At 41.2% G+C, this 18,864-nt stretch overlaps 1 pseudogene; it reads left to right on the top strand.

The window, feature by feature from the left end:
• The first annotated feature begins 7,578 nt into the window (after nucleotides 1-7,578).
• LOC112622559 overlaps nucleotides 7,579-18,864 on the top strand; it is a 55,076-nt pseudogene continuing 43,790 nt past the window's right edge.

An 18,864-nucleotide genomic window follows, 5' to 3' on the forward strand; every position in this document is an offset into this window, starting at 1 on the left:
AAAAATCCAAATTCAAACAGCAATGTAATAAACTATTTCTCCCACTCCAAAATTGGAAAGTACAATAGTTTGTTTTAAAATCAGGGATTTGGAAGGTTCTAAGGGAATAGGCTGTCTCATATTAGGATTTTGAGTTATGGCAGTGTAGTAATATCTATTAAAACTCAAAATACAATTGTTACATGCTGATGAAAACAGCAAAAATCCCATTCTAAACATCTGTCTTAAAGAACAATCCTACATAAGCCCAAGGAGACATAAAATTGGTCTTTTGTTGAGCCACGATTTAGAATAACAAAAACATTTCCAAATTCAAAAAGAAAAAACTGATTAATTTGTCTCGATTATAAAAATTTTGTACATCCTAAAATCTATGCAGTATGTGAAGTGACAGCACACTGCAGGATGACATTTGGTGCTGTGTGGGGCACTGTGAGCATAGACTGGTGTAACCCTGTGAGTAGTTTGGATAATACAGCATTTCCGCTCTAGGTTGTTACAGTCTCCATAAATTCTTCCTCATAAGTCCATGATGACATATAAAAAATGTAATAGGGGAGAAAAGAAACATTCTCTACATTTAAATAGAAGAAAGATAAACTGTGGAATACCCATAGAAAGGACTTCAAGTAAATTCAGGCCTTTAAGTTAATTATGTAGGACTATCAACATGGAGTGGAAAAAAATCATAAACCATAATGCCAGTAGGAGGTGGAAAATTACAAGAATTGTCACTGTTACTATAAGAGCAAAAAGATACATAGACTAAACTAAATGGATAAACTGGAAAATAATCTTACTTTTAAAATTTTAACCAGCCATGCATCAAAAAGTATAAAAATTCCAAATTCTAGAGATGAACGAATTCCACTTAGGTGAGCAGGGACAAGTGTCCACTCTCATTCTTTGCTCATCTACTAAATCTTAACACGGATGGAAGATTGAGCCTGGCTGGGAAAGGGAGATTGTGAGGGAGTGAGGACAAACCTGCTGAGTTGTAAACAGCCCTGTGGGCTTGTGTGCTGCATTACAATCTATAGAGGCTCCCTGAATAATATATATCTACTTTACCCTGCCAGCTGAGTCTCCTTCCAGAACTTTTTCTGACTTCATGCTGGTGGTGTGGGAACTAGGGAGGTAGATAGAAGACAACAAACATCTCTGTAGCTTTGTACAAACAAAGATCAGGGAGGAAATCAAGATAGGAACAATACTTTCAACCATCTTGACTTAGCTGTCATTTGTAATTGACATAAATTGACAACATCGGACAACTACAGAATATTTATTTATTTACATTGCACAAAGATAATCCATGAACTAGAACAAATACTATGACTATAAAACTAGTATCAAGTACTTTTACAAGAATAAAATCATACAGAGTATGTTCTCTAAACACAATCTTACCAAATGACAAATTAGTAAGATTGAGAAAACTGCCCAAATTTTTGGAATTAAAATAATACATTTCTAAATAATCTGTGGCTTGTCAAGGAGGAAATCAGAAGGAAATTAGAAAATAATTTTAAATAAAATAATACTGAAATGAATTTTAAAAACTTTCGAGATGTAACCAAGGCAGTCCTTAGAGAAAAATATTTAGTTTTAAATGCCTGTATTTTAAAAGGATAAATATGTAAAAATCAAAGGTGTAAACTTTTAACTTAATAATAATAAAGCAAATTTAAGTTGAAAAAAGTAGAGGAAAAAAGCAAAGAGGTGAGGAAATCGATAACATTATTTTCTTGGTTTTGTTTTCTATTTGTTTATGATAGAGCATAATTATGTTAGTCCATTCTTACATTGCCAGAAAGAAATACCTGAGGCTGGGTAATTCATAAAGAAAAGAGGTTTAACTGACTCAGGGTTCTGCAGGCTGTGTAGGAGGCTTGGTGCTGGCAACTGCTTCTGGTGAGGGCTTCAGGAAGTTAATAATCATGGGGGAAGGAAAGGGGAGCCCGGATATCACATGGTGAGAGCAAGAGCACAGAGAAAGTGGGGAAGAGTCCGACTCCTTTAAACAAGCAGATCTTGTGTGAACCGAGTGACAACTCACGAATTACAGCTAGGATGGCAACAAGCCATTGATGAAGGATCTGCCTCCCGACCAAAATACCTCTCACCAGGCCTCACCTCCAACAATGGAGGTTACATTTTAACATGAGATTTGGAGGGGAGAAACATCCAAACTCTATCAATAATGTAATTGGTTTAATGAATACTGACTTTGTAACCAGCAATATTATTTAAATTTACTTATTAAATCTGTGAACTTGTCTATTGTTTTTATTTTTTAAGTACCTGATTATGTCAAGAGTAAATAATGACCATTTTACCTGGATGCAATTATTATCTCTTTCATATATTTTTCTTGCCATTATCATTGCCTAACTCCTCTAGTACTCCAGACATGAAGGAGACAGCTCTATTTCACTGATGAGACTAATGTGCGCAACTGGGTAGCTATCATTTCCCAGATTTAAGAAATATATTTTTAATACAAGTATGAAAGCAGGTTTTTAAAAACTTAAGGCCAAGTGCTGGATTCTGTCAAATCACATTTCATGACTCTATCCAGGTGGCTGCATGTGTGTTCTCCTTCCTTCAGTTCATGTAGTGAATCACACTAATGGATTGTCAAATGCTCACACAACCTTGCATTTCTGGAATAAACTCCACTTGGGCATGATGTAGTAGCCATCTTTTGTATCACTGAATTCAGTTGGCTAATGTTTTCTTAAGAACTTGGCTCATAAGAGTTACTGGTCTCTTAATTCCTATTTGTTGTAGAGTTCCCTTCAGGTCTTGAAGTAAAGTTTACACAGATCTCATCAAACATAACTGCAAGTGCTTTTCCTTTTTTCAAATGTGTTTGAAGTTTGTATAAAGTTAGTGTTGTTTGTTCCTTAAATATTTTAAAATAGTTACTGAATCTAGATGAACCTGGGGTTTTGTCTTGGGAAAGCTTCACAGAATGCGCTTACTTTCTTTCTTTTTTTTTTTGAGTCGGAGTCTTGCTCTGTTGACCAGGCTGGAGTGCAGTGGCCGGATCTCAGCTCACTGCAAGCTCCGCCTCCCGAGTTCACGCCATTCTGCCTCAGTCTCCCTAGTAGCTGGGACTACAGGTGCCCGCCACCTTGCCGGCTAGTTTTTTGTATTTTTTAGTAGAGACGGGGTTTCACCGTGTTAGCCAGGATGGTCTCGATCTCCTGACCTCATGATCCACCAGTCTCGGCCTCCCAAAGTGCTGGGATTACAGGCTTGAGCCACCGTGCCCGGCAGAATGCGCTTACCTTCTCTATGAGATGTAGAACTCTTCCTATTTTATGTTCTTTGTCAGCTTCAGTACATTGTATATTCTGAATAATTTATTCATTACATGCATAGTACATTGTATATTTGAATATTTTATTTATTACATTCATATTTATTTTTCTAAAGTTGTTCATAATATTTAGTATTATTTCATGTTGATAAATCTGTAGGACTATAACAAAAGGTATGAAATTTGTGTCACTGGAGTCTTAGAGGGAGATGACAAAGGGTGACGCCCAAAGAGTGTCTGAAGGAAGATTGACTATTTTCCAAATTTGGACAAAGACTTAAATGTAAAAATTCAAGAATCTGTGCAAACCCAAATGAAAATAAATCCAAAGAAATTTAGACCAAAAAAAAAAATCTCGAAAGCAACAAGAGAGAAATGACATCTCATGCACAGGAGAAAATAAATTAAATGACAGTGGATGGCTCATTAGAAATCATGCAGACCAGACAGGAGTGGCACAAGATATTTTATTGTCTGAAAGGAATGTTAACCTAGAATGTATATCCAGTAAAAAATTATTATAAAGTGTTCTATCATGGCATTCTTATTTTATTCTTTTTTTTTTTTTTTTAAATGGAGTCTTGCTCTGTCACCCAGGCTGGAGGGCAGTGGTGCGACCACAGCTCACTGCAGCCTCTGCCTCCCAGGCTCATGTGATCCTCACACCCCAGCCTCCTGAGTAGCTGGGATTACAGACACACACCACCACACCTGGCTAATTTTTGTATTTCTGGCAGAGACAGGGTTTTGCCATGTTGCCCAGGCTGGTCTCAAATCCCTGAGCTCAGGGGATCCGCCTGCCTTGGCCTTCCAAAGTGAGCCACCACGCCTGGCCATGACATACTTAGAGGAAGGAGAATCAAGAGAATTTCATGCTAGCAAACTTACATTAAAACAAGGGCTAAAGGAAGTGCTTGAACTGGAATAGAAATGATAATGGAAGAAATCTTGGACAATCAGGATAAAAGCAAACAATAAATGAGTAGAAATATGGTTAGATACAACAGACTTCTTCTGATTTATAAATTAATTTGATGGTTGAGGCAAAAATTACAACATTGACAGATGTGGTTTTCGATTCAAGTAGAGAAAATAAAAAATATACATTACACATGCAGAAGTGGAAAGGGATATAAAGGAGGGAAAGTTTCTACACTTTAATCAAATTGGTAAAATGTCAGCACCAGTAGACTATGATAAGTTATGTTAATAGATAAATCACAGAAACTCTACAATGAGATCCACCAAAAAATGATTGATTTAAAATCGGAATTCTAAAACTTGCTTAAGGAACACATTGGAAAATAGGAAAAGAAACCAGAGAAGAAAAAACCAAAGGAAACAAAAAAGAAAACAGAAAGTAGATGGCATCATAAGAGCTCACATATTAATAATTGCATTACATGTAAAGGGTGTAGAAAGACAAATGTCAGACTGAAAAATAATGACCCATCGATATGCTCCCTATAAGAAACTTTCTGCAAATACTACATGCCCATCTCCTCTTGGCTTCCCTGTCACTGAGGTGGCAAAAGGCTGGTGTGTCAACACTGCCCTGAGTGTGCACACACCCAGCCAGTCTGTGTCAGCACTGGAGCTTTGCCCCAACTCTACTCTGAGGTCAGAGTGGGTACACGGGACCCGGTGAGGCCAAGGGAGAGGCCAGAAAGTGGGAGCAGACACCCCCAAGCCTGCACGGACAGGGGGACCTTCTCAGCCTTGAGGGCGTGGAGTGTAGAGAGGCCTGGATCCCGCTGACTGCGGGGAGGGCCGGGAGGGCGGGGCTTCCAACCCATTCCTTGGAGCCTGCAGGTAGCGCCTGTCACACCTTTTGGCAGCCTGGGGTGGGTAGCTCCCCTCGCTGGGCCCAGGCCAGCATGTGGGGCAAGGGTGATGTCTCTGCAAGTTATTCTCCTAGCACTCAGGGTGCCCGGGGCTCCCTCTCGCCTGGATGGGGCGGGGGAGGCACCTTGAGGAACAGATCACAGCCCGGGCCTGGCTGTCAGGAGCATCAGGCTCTCCGCGGGGACAAAACTCTGGGTGGCCTCAGGCAGAGCCTCTTCCTGAGGCGCGGGAACTGGGCGCTCTCGGCAGGGTGAGACAGTGGCCTTGCCGCTGGCCGGGTCCTCAAAGTGAGGCCACTCCCACGTCCCACCCCGGGCCACTGAAGGGTGGCCCTAGCTCCATGCCCTCCCCACAACACAGCAACGCAGGAGTGGTGAAGGCTCTGGACCTGGGGGCGGTCCCGCCGGCTGCTCAAGGGTCCCCACAGTGTAGTCGGCTGCCTCAGTGACGCGAGGCACAGGGGACATGGGGCACAAGGATCCCACCACGGCCACTGCTCCCACAGTGGCTCATGCTGCCACCGCTTGCAACTTCCCTCTGCAACCGGCCACTCTGGACAGCTCACCACTGCCAGCATCACCACCCTTTTATCCTGAAATACTAAGGTGAACCTTAGCTGGCTTTCCTAGATTACTACCATCACAGTTAGTTTCTTTTTTGCACAATTTGTTTCTTTTTTTCTTCTTCTCTTTCTTTTCTCCTTCTTTCTGAAGGAGTGTGATCTAGTGGCTGAGCCTGAGGGGTGTATAATTTGGTTCACTCTATAGTGTACTATTTACTAGTGTATCTTTGCAAAAGTTGTTTTATCTCCATCGTTTTAGTCTCTCCACCTGGAAGCATGAAAAGGGTGTTTATTTTACTGAGCTGTTGTGAGAATTAAATATGAATATGAAGTACAGAAAGCTTTTAGTACAATTCTGAGTACAAAGTAAAATGCTCATTTTTATTGCAGCACGGTGAGAATCCTGCTTCTGGAAACACTAAGGCACATAAGGAATGAGTGTCTATCCGAACTGTGGCACAGTATGGATTAATGCAGAGCTTCATACTTATAGTGGTACTTTGAAGTCCATTCTGAATCTTTGATGTCACATTTATATTAATATAAAGCATAATAATTATCTAAATGTAGAATTACATGTTTAAAATTACAAAATTACATCAACTGATATGTTTCATAGATTTTCCCTAGGGTTCTCTTTCCTGAACATTCTGTAACATATTAGTTAGCAAAGTCTTCTTATGTCTTCCCTTATGATAAAAAAAAAGAAGCGTAATAGTAAAGGGCCATAGCCTCAATCAAATGAGGAAATCCTAATGGGAACCAGGAATGAGGGATTGAACACTCTTCACATAAAATATTAATTATTTTAAAACAGAGTTGTTTTGTCAACAACTGACTTTTGAGTCCTTGATCGATCTCTCAGCCCCCTGAATACTTGGATTGCACAGTTGACCTTATCACATTGTTAGGGTAAGTGCTATACAAAGGCACCTTCAGACCCTCCATTGCACATNATCACATTGTTAGGGTAAGTGCTATACAAAGGCACCTTCAGACCCTCCATTGCACATAGGTGGCCCCTGCAAACCCCTTGTATGTGTGTGTTCTGGAGGTGCCACTAAACTTGGGGGCAGCGTCAGGAGACAAACTTGAAAAAAAAACCTTTTTACTCAGATTAAATTGTTAACAAACTTTCCATTTCCTTTAACTGATTAAAGACATCCCTACCTGGGAATAGGTACAGATTACATTCTCCAGTCAACAGCTGTCATTCTATCATATCATCAGGTACCCAGGGGCTGTTGCTACTTGAGGTGTCCACAGAAACACAGCATTTTCCAGTATTGAAAGACCCGAAAGATCACAGTGCCTTCATATCAACTGTGAGACATGAAGTAATTTTCCCAAATCTCCAACATTAAGATATGGTGCAGTGAGCACCAGATGAAAGGTGTCCTGATTTTCAACCATGTTCCCTCCATCTCATTTACTCCTAAACACAGTCACTGCTGCAAACACTTCTATTGTCAAGTGGGAAATGAATGCTCTTACAAGGCTCCAACCTGTGAACACATCACTGACCAGCACAGAGCTGGCTCACAATAAAGACCCAATTAAAGTGTTTTACATGCAACTGGGTCAAACCTTCCAAGTACTAAATTAAAACAATCATTTAAAGAAGGAAATTGTTTCAGAAGAGGACCTTCATACTGTATCTCTGAGCAACAACTGATGATGATACTGAACTCAAATGCTGATTGGTTCTCCAACACGAGATTACCCAAGTCAGGAGCAAAGAAATTAGTAACTTACTCCCTCTGTTTGGGATGTGAGTACAGGGAGGTCATAGTTCTCCGTGAATGCAAGACTTGCCTGCCACCCTGGCACCTGGCCCTGTCCTGTTCTCCAGCATGGTGTGTCTGAGGCTCCCTGGAGGCTCCTGCATGGCACCTCTGACAGTGACACTGATGGTGCTGAGCTCCCCACTAGCTTTGGCTGGGGACACCTGACGAAAGTGCACACTGTGGGAGCTGAGCTACTATAAGGTGGGTAAAGTAAGGTGCTAAATTTGTCACTGTGCCCAGGCCATGTCCCTTAAGAATTTGTGACGTTTTCAACAGGAATTGCCCATCTTTATCATGTGGATCCCAAATTATTTCCTCCACAAAAGGAGCTTGGCTACTTCCCTCTCCATGAGACTGTGTAAGGGGCCTTTGTACAGGTCATTTCTTCTCAAATCTCCACCAATACAACCTTTGCATCACATGTCGTCAGGGTCTTTAGACGATTTAAAAATAAGGATGCTAAAATAAATTCCCAATACTGCACTTCCCTTTATTATGTTGACTTATTTCAGACAAAAGGAGGTTTTTACTGAAAATTTTGTGGCAGTCAAGGGAATTCAAAGGGTCTCTCCTAGATGATCCTGGGTTATGTCCTCCACAGGAACTTTGGTGTTGGCCCCTCTTCCTCGTATGTAAGGATGGACCCAGTGGCCTCACCATTACCTCCTTTCTTTTCTTTCTGAACTCCAATGTTTATAAAGCCTGTTTCCCTGTAGCGTATGTAGGTTTTTTGACAAAAGTCATACTTAGTGCTCTTTCTTTCTTATGGAGAAAAATCCCTGGAGCTGAAGCCGAGATATTTAGTACTTGGCATCACCCTACAGACAAAGAATATCTATGGGGTGTTCTTTGATGCCTAAAGAACTTAAGGCATCCTCTGAAAACCTGGCCCAGGATAGTGTTTATTATGAATCTTTTTTAACCTTTCTATACTGGCTTCTCCTACATCTCCTACATGCTCTAACTAGACTCCACAAGAAGAGATTCAATGAATGTAGGATAAATTATATGAAATTCTGTTTTGTAAGTCAAAAATAGTCAAATATCAGAAATTTGCTAAGGTTCAAACTATATACTCTGAGTGGAGTTACTGAAACAATGTGGACATTGTTCACATCTCATAGGGCTGAAAGTCAATGAGCAAGTCTTGAAAACACATTGTCTTACTCAGGTCTTGTCCTAAATGTTATAGGTTCACCCATCATGCCCTCGGCTTTTCTTAATTAGCCATGTCTGCTTACCTCTTCCTCCAGTTTCTCTCTATTTTTCCCCAGCTTTGTTGTCATTATTTCCTGAAATCCTTAAAGCTTACAAAGACCCAGAGCACTATGAGGTTCATCACAAGAGATAATTTATTCTTTTTTTGAGACAGGGCCTGGCTCTGTCACCCAGACTGTAGTGCAGTGATGTGGTAGAGGCTCACTGCAACCTCTGCCGCCAAAGCTCAAGTGATCCTCCCTCCTCAGCCTCCGGAGTAGCTGGGACTACAGGCAGGCAACCACACTCAGCTAATTACTGTAATTTTGATAGAGACTGCATTTTACCATATTGCCCAGGCTGGTCTTAAACTCCTGGGCTCAAGTGATCCTCCTGCCTCCCAACATGCTAGCATTACAGATGTGAGCCACCATGCCCAGCCAGAAAGAGTTGAATCTTAATAAAAAAATTTCTTTTTTCTTAAAATTACCGTTTCCTTGGCTGGGTGCAGTAGCTCATGCCTGTAATCCCAGCACTTTCGGAGGCCGAGGTGGGTAGATCACGAGGCCAGGAGATCAAGACCATCCTGGGCAACATGGTGAAACCCGTCTTTACTAAAAATGCAAAAACCAGCTGGGCGTGGTGGCGGGTTCCTGTAATCCCAGCTACTCAGGAGGCTGAGGCAAGAGAATCGCTTGAATCTGGGAGGCAGAGGTCTCAGTGAGCCCAGATCACGCCACTGCACTCCAGCCTGACAACAAAGCTAGACTCTGTCCCAAAAAGAAAAAAATTAAAAATTAAAAATTACTGTTTCCTTATCTGTGAATTCTTCTTCCAACTAGAAGGAGGAGAAAGAAGTTTGCATGTATTTCTCACAGGGAAGAGAAGGGGTCTAATGTGACCTCAAAATGAAAAAGTGCTGGAGCTGGAGCCCCTTCTTGCTTTCCAGGATCCGCACAGTGATCAGCTCCCAGAACTCTGGTTTATTCATATGAACCACAGTTATTTTTATCAGCAGCTACTGTATTCTGGGCTCCCTTCTGGTTCAAATCATTCTATTTGAGTAAGATAGAGTGGGTTGTTCCCTACGCATGGAAGTTTACACAATCATAGAGGAGATAGACAATAATGCAATAATCATTTAACAATGAAGAAAATTTCAGAGAGTCATCGTGCACAGAAGAAAAGACATCAGGTTTGTGGAAAGACAGAATTGGATTCACCCAACTTTGGTTCATATGCTTAGGCAGCTCTACCTGAGAAAGTGACGTTCAGCTGAGACAACAAAATAAGTAGGCAGCCATGTGAAGATCTAAGGGTCGAATGTTCCAGGGAGACACAATGGGGGGAAAACCCTGGTGTCAGAATTTATGTGCAGGGACAGAAAGAAGGCTAGAGGGGCTGATATAGAGGAAGCAAGGAAATGGAGAGGCAGAAGATGAGGTAGGATGCAGAGAGGAAGTCAGGAGCCTCATCATATTAGGCCCTGATGTTCATAGTAAGAAATTTTAATTTTATTTAAACAGATATGGGAAGCTACTGGATGGTTACAAGGAGAGTCAATTTATATTCAAATTTTTAAACTAATTCTAGCTACTCTGTGGGGGATTGGATTGCTGGGGTTCACAGGTGGTCAGGAAGCCTATTTAGGAGCACAGCAGGGAATCCTCAGGGAAAACAGGCTCATGGCTTCCTGGTGTGCGTTAGTGGTAGACAGTGAAAAAGATGAAGTGGACAGACTCAGCATGCATTTTGCTCAGCTTGTTAATGGATTACTGTTAAGGGGATAGAACAATCAAGCTTATTCCTAAGGATTTTGTCTTGACAAATAAGTGGATGGTGGTGTTGTTTATTGAGATAGGGAAAATTGTGGGAGGAAATTATTTGAAGTGGGTGGTTGGAAATGATTTATTGACATTTATGTGGAACAATCAGAAGGTCAATGGAATTTAAGAGACTCATGGTGAGTCCAGGGCTGGAGGTGTTTATGCTGACAGCATCAATACGTGGAATGTGTTAAATTCCAGGGAGTGGAAGAGGATACACAGGGTAATAGCATGTGTGTAGAAAGAAGAAGGTGGCATAGGCCAGCAAACGGGACTGAGGGGGAGCCCCAGGGATGCTGGAGAAAAACCAAGAGAACATAATGCATGTAAGTCAAGGAAAAGATTTTTTTCAAGAAGAGGGGAGAAGCCAATGAGTATCACTAAGTGGGTGAAGTGAGAATGTGAGAGAGGAGCAAGTGCTGGGTTTGCTGGAGTTGATACTTGCAGTCAGTGGAGTATCCAGGATGGAAAATAGATTGGACCATTTGAAGAGCAAGTAGAAGAAGTGAGGATGAGGTTAAGGTTGACTGTTTTGAGTAGAGAGCTTCAGGGAAGGTCTGTGCTGTGGGTTCCGGGAGCCAGCTGGATCTAAAGGAAAGGGCTAAGGAGGTTGAAGAGAAGGAGGAGGACCTGTGAACCAGAGATGCTCAGTCATTAGTGGCAAGGAAATACGAGAGGGTCCCTGTGTGCAGTGGTGACTGCTCATGCAAAATGTCACACGGCCAGTATTTCATACAGACCATATTTATTTGTGAGGTAGAATATACCAGTTATTACTCTAGGTCATGAGAATGAAGTGATGATTGAAATGAATCTGGTCTCCATCAATATATGCCATGTAACATTTTGCAGTGACTGTGTACCAGGCCTGTAATTTTCAGTATGCGATTTCAATAAGGATCCTGTTGTATCTGTGGTGTTTAAAAATATATACATCTCTGGAATATAAAATTGAGAAGATACAAGTAAAACCCAATATCCCAAATGTAGTGCTAGAAATCAGATTGCAGTTTAAATCTGAGCATGTAGAAAGTCCCTTTCTCCTATGTCAGCAGATGCCTTTTGTGTGAGGTTCAGGTATACTGCATTACTAGACATAAACCAGTGTTTCTGCCCTATGTTTTCACAATGACAATTCTTTATGAAACTAATAGAATAACAGAAAACAATTGCAAAATCATGATGAAGATACTAATTGCTTTAGAATCAAGGAACAGGAAAAATAATGTGAGCTTCAGTTAAAGGGATCATAAAAATTAAAATGGAAATATATTTGAGTGTTTATTATGTGCTCTGTGCTAACAAGAGTCATTATTTAATTTTACGCTTAAAAATAATCCTGTGAGGATGATGCTATTATTAAATGCATTTGACTAATTACAAAAAGGCTTATGGTTGGTAAAAATTGACCCAAGTAGAAGAGGTCATGTTTCCATTCAGATTTTCTGATTCTAGAGATTGAGAGTTTGTCCATCATTAGTGAGTAGTGACCAGTTTGTGCCTGAATTACTGAAAAAATCTCTGATATTCATATGTACTAGGTTGTTTCTTGAAGCGGGAGCAGAAATGCAAGGGCTGCTAGTTCCAATGTATAGGAGGAAATTTCGTTCATTTTGCATTTATCATTTTAAAAGTTCTATATCTATCCTGGGCATGTGTTGAAGAACACAAGGAAGTATTAAATCACTCCTTGTTCTGAGGGTTGACTAGGAAGCTGACCTGGGGTTGCCAAATAAAATACAGGTTCCTAGTTAAATCTGAATTTCAGATACACACTGTAATTTATTGGAAATCCAAATTAAACTGAGCATCCTCTGGTTTTATTTGCTAAACCTTTCAACTCTAACTGGGACACATGAGCATGGATTACAGTGTTAATCATGCAAGCCACAGTGACAGCAACTTCACACATGTTTATTTGTTAACTTTCCCTCTGTAAAGAAAGTGCTTAGATAATTTAAGGATAAAAAGACAGACATTTTTGATCCAGGGTGCACACCTCTCTGCATCATTTCTAAAGGGCAAAGGAAGCTTTGTGAAGGTCGTACTCAAAGTCTGGGGACCTGCTCATGTTTTGTAAACTGTCTGTATAAGAATGTCGTTTTTTTGGTTTCTCCCTTTCTGAGGCAACTTGACTACAAAATTGAGAGTTCTACCTCTGGCCAAGGCTGGAAATTTGATGCCTGCCAGTATTGTTAGGAGTAGGAGACTGAAAAACATGAGTTAGTTGGGGCATTTAATGGGAATAAAATAGCTGTGGTTGTGATTCACTACTACAGATAATTAGTGGACCAGTGGCACAGAAATTAAGAAAGAAGGTGCTATGAAAGATAAATAATATGATTTGGTGATTGATTGGTAAGGCAAGGAAATCAGTAAATCTTGGTTCTCAACAAGTTCATTTTCTGGAAACATAGCACTGTATTGGGACCAGAATTCTACAACACTTTGATTTTATGTAGGACCAAGAGTTTCAACGGGTATTTTTCAAAGTAATTCTCAGTTGCTCCATAACTAATAGTGGCTTGTTCAACACAGATTTTTTCAGATGATTCACACCCATGATTCTTGCCCAGTGATAGTTCACCACCCCTCTCCTCCCTCCCATCTCCCTTGGGGAACGTGTGGCAATGTTTGAAGGAATTTTTGGTGATCACAACAGGGATTTCTTCTGATATTTAATGAGTAGAAGCCAGAAACACTGCTAGAGAACCTACAATGTTCACAACAGCTTCCATCACCAACAATGAATTATCTGATCCAAAATGTCAATAGTGCTGAGTCTGAGAGCACTGGTTAACACTGTGCTCCTTCTGAAAATTCTAGACTTACATGTTTTATACACTCAGCACCCAATTCACTTCTTTATGCTTCACTTTTGCTTGTTTCATTATAAAAAACTAGACAGTTGCATACATTCAACCACTTTCTTATTGAATCCATTTAGTGTGGAGAGCCGGAGGCTGGAGAATTGCGACCAAGTCAGCATTCCACTGAGGCTATATGATCAAACAACAAACTGTTTATCATGAATACAGAATAGAGGCAAACTCTCCTCTGTGCCAGCTGCCAGAAGGTTTGCTGAGGGCAATCATGGCGTGGGGCTCCTTGAGGTTATCTACTGGGACATCTAGAGCTTGTTGTTCAAGGAATGCAGTCTTGCAAGCCTGCTCTGGATCAAGCAGCAGACTGACACACACCCCCTTCTCGCTATCTCTTTTCAATAAATACGAAGGGAACTGAAAGGTCAGATTCCTTGTTCACTAAGAACAAGGTGCCCCCTGACCCCTTCTTCCAAATATACTCTTCTGTCTTTTGTCTTTATTCCCACATTCATCCTCCTTTGTGCAGTCCAACAGGGTCCACAGCATAGTGGCATTCAAACAGTGACAGGGCAACACCATAGTGGTTTCCAAACACAGGGACATGAGGATGTGAACAAAGAAGGTCTGCTGGGGCAGAGGAACTGAAATTGACAAGACAAATGGGGACCCCGGGATGAGTCTGCTGGCAGGAGATATAAGGTCAGTGCCCTAAAGAGGTACTGATGAGGGCCCTAAAGAGGTACTGGTAGCAGTGCTTTAAAGAAGTACTGGGAACAGGAAGTTTTCTCAATCAGGGTAACATGGGGCAGAATTTGTCTATTGAAGAAAAACATTATGTGCAGTTGCTTAAAGTTTTGTTGAAATAAACTGGTGCTCAGGTTAGATCTAGACATTAACTAAGGTGCTGCAGGAGGTTATTATGCTTAACCCATAGTTCCCACAGACAGGCACTCTTGATATGGAAAATTGGGACAGAGCAGAAGGATTAAAATGGGCTCCACAGAAATGTCTCAAAGTTGATCCTTCTGTTTTCTCCACTTGGAGTTTAGTCCGTACTGTCCTTCTGCCATTATCTCCTTCTGATTTTGCTGGACAGCAGGAGTGATGCTCTGAGTCTAAAAATCTGAAAGAATCTGTTGTCCCACCCACAGCTTCAATCAAAAATAAAAAACAGGAGAGGGAGGATAAAAATTGGCCTATACCACCTCCTCCAAAAGCAGAAACATCTATACTGCTTCCTTCAGTAGCAGAAATAGAGACCCCAATACAGAGAATTTTACACTCTGCTGCCATAGCTGGAGAGCCCTTAGGACCTTACACTTTTCCTATTTCTGTAAGGCCTGATCCAAATAATCCATAGCAGCTTATTCATGAACACACTCCACTAGAGTTTAAGTTGTTGAAGGAATTAAAACGAGTGTGATAAACAATGGTGTACGGAGCCCATTCACTTTAGGATTGCTAGAATCTGTATTTGGTGCTATGTGCCTTCTACCCTTTGATTTAAAGCATTTGGCTCACTCTTGTTTGTCTCCTAGTGCATTCCTGACATGGAATTTAAATTGGCAAGGAATGTATGCAAACCAGGCTACACAGAATTGTGTGGCTGGACACACAGACATTACACAGGACATGCTGTTAGGTAATGGCCCTTATTCCGACCCGGAACATCAAACGACACTCCCAAACACCAGCAGTGTACTCAGGCTGCTAAATGCACCTGGGCCACAATTCCAGAAGAGGGAGTCCCAGTACAATCCTTTTTACACATCATGCAAAGGTTGCAGGAACCTTATGCACAATTTCTTGCATGATTACAAGAGGCAATGAAGCATCAGATTCCTCACACCACTGCTGCAGAAATGCTAACCTTAACTCTAGCTTTTGAGAATGCAAACACAGATTGTAAATGTGCATTGGCACCTGTGAGGTGTACAAAAAACTTGGGAAATTTTCTCAGAGCTTGTCAAGATGTGGGAACTGAGCTTCATCGCTCTACAATATTAGCTCAGGCAATGGCTATTTTAGCAGTTGACAAATCTAAAAGGAGCCAAGGGTCAAATCCTAAAATAGGAAAATGTTATAATTACAGAAAAGCTGGATGTTTTTTAAAAGATCTCAGGACAGAAAGGACTTTACAATGTGGTGCCCCACCCAGCGGAAGAAAACACCAGGAGTTTGTCCCCGCTGTAACAAAGGAAATCACTGGGCTAATCAATGCCGCTCAAAATTTCGTCAAAACAGCACCCCCTGTCAGGAATCTAGAAGGGGGCCTGGACCCGAGCCCCTCAAACAATGAGGGCATTTCCAGTTCAGACCACAGTCCCACTTCAGGGATGGGTCTCAGGAGAAACATTGATTCCTGGTGTTCCTCACCCCAGGAACACCAGGAAGCGCAGGATTCGATCTCCCCGCCAGAGAAAGAACTACATTCGTTGGAGGAGACAAACCTACCAAAGTTCCCACTGGCATTTGGGGACATTTACCAACAGAATACATGGGACTAATTTTAGGCAAAAGACCCTTAATTTGCAAGGCATCACTGTAGTCCCTGGAGTAGCTGACTCCAATTATGAAGTAGAAATTCAAATAGTTTTAATGTCAAAAGATCTTTGGATTTTTGAACTGGGAGAATGTATTGCTTAATTGTTGCTTATTCCCTGCAAATTACACCCTTCTCCATGAAAGGATAAATGAGGAAATAAAGGGTTTGGGAGCACAATTACATGGGAAATCTATCTATCCCAGCCCATAGCCTCTAATAGACCCACCTATGTAGTACAAATTAAAGGAAAGAAATTTTATGGCTTATGGATAGAGAAGCCGATGTGTCAGTAATAGACACTAAGGACTGGCCCCCAGTATGGTCTCTCAGACTAACCTCCACATCCCTACTGGGAGTAGGAACAGCTAAAAGTGTTCAACAGAGTGCTGAGATTTTACCTTGTCTTGGTCCGGATAGACAGTCACGTCCTCTTCAGCCTTGTGTTGCAAATATAGCAATCAATGTATGGGATTGAGACTTATTTACAACTTGGAATGTGAGTCTTACAAATGAAAAGTTTGATAACCCAGGATTTAAAATGTTGAAGGACATGGGATATCAGAGTGGGAAAGGTTTAGGGAAATTCCTAAGAGGAAAACCTAACCCAATATAAATAACTGGAAAAACTGATAGAAAAGGGCCAGGACGTCAGGATTTCTGATGGGGGTCATTGATATTTCTCCTCCACCCTCTGCCTTATCATTAGAATGGCCAGTGACAAACCCATACGGGTGGATCAACGGCTCCTATCTCAGGAGAAGCTGACGCACCTTTAGCAACTAGTATAAGAACAATTGGACACAGGACTATAGAGAATTCAGTTAACCCCTGGAATTCACCAGTGATTGTTATTCCAAAAAAGTCTGGAAGATGGCGACTGCTGCATGATTGGAGAGCTGTTAATGCAAAAATTAAACCAATGGGTCCGTTACAGCAAGGTGTGCCAACTCCAGTGGTCATTCCTAGAGACTGGCCTCTTGCAGCAATAGATCTTAAGGATTGTTTCTTCACTATACCATTACATGAGAAAGATAAGTCTCCATATGCCTTCCCTGTGCCTTCTATTAATCAAAGAGAACCTGTTTCTTGCTATCAATGGAGAGTTTCACCCCAAGGCATGCTTAACAGTCGTACACTATGTCAGCATTTTGTAGGACAGGCATTAAAGGAGCCTTGAAATATGTTTCCTACTGCTTATATCATTCATTTTATGGATGACATTCTTTTGGCTGCTCCTACAGATCAAGTCTTACATCAGTTATTCTGAGAAACAAAGCAGGCTTTAACTAAATGGAATCTCAAAATAGCTCCAGAAAAAGCACAAACAACTTCGCCATACCATTACTCAGACAATATTGTTACTGAAAGCAGTGTACGGCCTCAAACAGTAGTTCTCCATAAAGACATGTCACAGACTTTAAATGATTTTCAACAGTTGTTAGGGGATATTAATTGGCTGCACCGGATGCTAGGTATTGCCACTTATCAACTTACACATCTTTATCAAACCCTACAAGGAAATTCTTCATTAAATTCCCCGCGGCAACAGATCAAAGAGGCAGAAGCTGAGTTACAACTTGTAGAACAGATGTTTCAGCAACAACGTGCCTCCCGGCTACAGCCACAAAAACCTTTGCTTTCACTATCCCTCAGACAAAATTTTAAAAAGTCTATTCTTTCATTCTTCCTGCGAATACTCATCACAAGCCTATTGCATGCGGACAAACCTATTTTACTGATGGCTCTTCCCAAGGTCGTGCAGCTATTTATGGACCCAAGCATATTCAAACAATAGTGACCTCCTGGGTTTCAGCTCAATGCTCAGAGTTGATTACCATCATTCAGGTTTTATAGCTCACAGCTTCAGATCTTATCAACATTGGCTGTGATTCATCTTATGTTGTACATGTAGCCAGTCATATAGAAACTGCTATAATTAAAAGTACTCTAGAACCAGAACTACTTAATTGTTCCTAAGACTTCAACAAACTATTCACTCTCATGCAGCTCCTTTTTGTGTTTCTCATACTTGCTCTCACACACAACTACCTGGAGCACTATCTCTAGGTAATGATAGAGCAGATACATTGATTGGTTCTGTGTTTCAGCAAGCTCAACCCTCTCTTGTATTACTGCATCAAAACACCTCTGCCCTTACTCATATGTTTTGCTTGTCTCACAGCCAAGGTAGGTCTATAATAGAAGCCTGTCCTACTTGCCAGCATGTCCCTGGAGCCACACCTGTAGAAGGATGTAATCCACGAGGCTTGGCTCCAAATGAAATTTGGCAAATGAATATTACACACATAGCAGCCTTTGGTAAGCTTCATGTGCCTATAGACACTTATTCACATATGCTACATGCTGCACATCAAACAGGTGAGACAGCTGGTCTTGTGCGGCAACATTGTCTGTCGTCATTTGCTCATATGGGGATACCTAAACAATTAAAAACTGACAATGGACCTGCTTATACTAGTCATGCTTTTCAAAATTTCCTACAGCTTTGGGCTATAACCCATAAAACAGGAATTCCTTATAATCCTAGAGGACAAGACACTATAGAGCAGGCACATCAAACATTATAATGCATATTGGAAAGACAAAAAAGAGGAGTAGGAGACAAGTTACCACAGCAATCAAAGTTACATTTAGCCTTATTTACTTTAAATTTTTTGACTGCTGGTATGGATGGTAAGACTGCAGCAGGAAGACATTGGCCACTATTAGAGAAAAAGAGGAGAGGTTTTCCGAAAGTGTTATGGAAATCTCCAGAAAAAGCACAATGGAAAAGTCCGGTGGATTTGCTGACATGGGGATTAGGGTATGCTTGTGTTTTTACAGGAGATGGACAAACCATGTGGGTGCCTTAAAGGTGCGTGCGACCATGGAACAGGAGACTGGAGGAGCCCAGGGTGGTCAACAATTGGCCCGGTCCCTCCATTACGA

The sequence above is a fragment of the Theropithecus gelada genome, chromosome 4 (genome assembly GCF_003255815.1).
Source record: "Theropithecus gelada isolate Dixy chromosome 4, Tgel_1.0, whole genome shotgun sequence".
In the NCBI taxonomy this organism is placed as follows: Eukaryota; Metazoa; Chordata; class Mammalia; order Primates; family Cercopithecidae; genus Theropithecus; species Theropithecus gelada.